Source organism: Trachymyrmex septentrionalis, unplaced genomic scaffold (genome assembly GCF_001594115.1).
Source record: "Trachymyrmex septentrionalis isolate Tsep2-gDNA-1 unplaced genomic scaffold, Tsep1.0 scaffold132, whole genome shotgun sequence".
Lineage (NCBI taxonomy): Eukaryota > Metazoa > Arthropoda > Insecta > Hymenoptera > Formicidae > Trachymyrmex > Trachymyrmex septentrionalis.
In genome coordinates, this window is record NW_017304461.1 from 1279066 (window position 1) to 1281079 (window position 2014).

General features: G+C 30.3%; 1 long non-coding RNA gene across 1 annotated transcript in view; it reads right to left on the reverse strand.

Annotated features, from left to right (window-relative positions):
• Positions 1 to 1080: 1080 nt before the first annotated feature.
• The window catches only part of LOC108757145, a 2213-nt gene continuing 1279 nt past the window's right edge, over positions 1081 to 2014 (reverse strand). Inside the window, exons 2-3 of the long non-coding RNA XR_001939886.1 lie at positions 1607 to 1670; positions 1081 to 1144 (exon numbers count right to left, since the gene is read on the reverse strand). This is a non-coding gene — a long non-coding RNA (uncharacterized LOC108757145). The remainder of the gene's footprint in view (positions 1145 to 1606; positions 1671 to 2014) is intronic.

The following is a 2014-nucleotide window of genomic DNA, read 5'->3' on the forward strand; positions in this document are numbered from 1 at the left end:
GTATATAAACATATATGACACAATTTTCAAAATTCATTACCTCATTAATAAAATATTTTATCACTCACCGATCGATGCGTACTAATAGAGTTATTGGCCATATAGTATAATGATTCTGTAACATACAATCATGAATTATACATTAAACTAACGTATACAAAATAATCAATGATTTATAAGATATTTCTTATGCGCACAGAATTTTTTAATTACTTTTCAATTAAATATTAAAATAATTGTTCATTATTCAAAAAAATATCTTTATGAAAGTAAACTTTTTCAATGTTTTAGATTAATTATTTTCTCTAATTATTATTTTTAAATTGAAATAAAATAATCCGAATAAACGAGAAGGAAATGCTAATTTTATTGTAGTAAACAATAATGCTTACCACAAAGTTATTCCAACGGCAATCGATGCTTTTCCTATGTTTCCTCCTTTCAAATTTTCAAATTTTTTCCTTTACTTCCTCACAAATTATCGGATCCCTTTATTAGATTGCAATCACCCACGATATGCAACAGCGGAATTGTAGTATCTCCGTACAATACTAATCTGTAATACAAACAAATACATTCAACTAAAATGTTTAAAATAAATATATTGAATAATTTTATTGGAGTTTATGTATGCAAGTAATCTTATTTGAGATTTAAAATTACATTTTTGATATAAAATTTAATTAAAAAATGACCTGTATTAATTAAATATCTTAAATATATTTTGAAATATTTATTCACAATTATAAATATTTTACTAAAACAATCTTAAAATATAATACAAAATATCTTATTTATTTGTTAGTATATACAGGATTTGGAAAATAATGATAAATCTTGCATAGGGGCAGAATAACTAACCTGAGAAGTCCTCTACCATTTTGCAATTTTCTTGTCAGTTTAGTTCATTCTGCCTCTGCAAAAGATGTATAATTATTTTCCAAACACCTTGTATATCACACGCAGAATGTAATTATATTACATAAATCTAAAATGCTGTACTATGCATATAAATAATTACTTTCATCAATAGTAAATAATAAAATTAATTAATTATAAAATGTTCATCTTGCAATCCTCTGCGCCGTCATCCCTGTCATCGCTCCAACTTTTATTTTATTTGTTCTTTTGTGTATTACCATTTCTTTATGTTTGCAGAAACAAATAAATTATTAATTATAATTAACTGCAGTTATAATTAATCACTAGAATAACAATCGCGCGGCTTTATACTTTATTCAACAGTTCCGATGTAATTACATTTAACGCGTATTTAATCGTGTTGCGATAATGCAAAAATCAGCATACGAAATTACGACATGTTTGATCCCCGCGATATTTCATAAATAAAACGAGAACGCAATGGATTGCATTTAATTGTAAAATAATAAAAGGCCGTTCTCTGTGCGATCAATTTAATGCCAAAAGCGATGCGACGACACAGCGGTAACGTGTGTCGTCGCGGCGATGCTACATGTTTTGGTTTCCAATCAAACAAGTATTGCAAAATGCGCGTTCGATCGAATTATCAGCGTACAAATATCTATTATGCAATACGTCAGTGAAAGAATAAAGAAGTTAATAAATAAACGCAAGTTTCACTTACCTATTAAATAAGTACCGATGCCCACCTGATCCGGAGCGGACGATCTGTCTCAAGCTGTCACGTCCTGCAAATGAAACGTGAATGTGTCAGGCGAGAAAGCTTCGTCTCGGCGCGGATCGCGAACGACTTCACGCGCCAAGTGACGCGAAGCGATGATGACGCTACGCGTCCCATGCTCCTAACTTCGCGTTTATGCATTTTCCGTATTTCAAGCTACAAGTAGTATATGCGCGTTGCATATACTACTTGTAGCTTGAAATACGTACATTATAACAGAACAAGTATATTGATATTATACATATTCGCGACATTCGTAGTACGAACCTCTGCCAATTATTCATGCAATATACCTTCTATCAGACAAATATTGAGATTATGCGTTTTAACTAATTATTAGTAGTATACGAG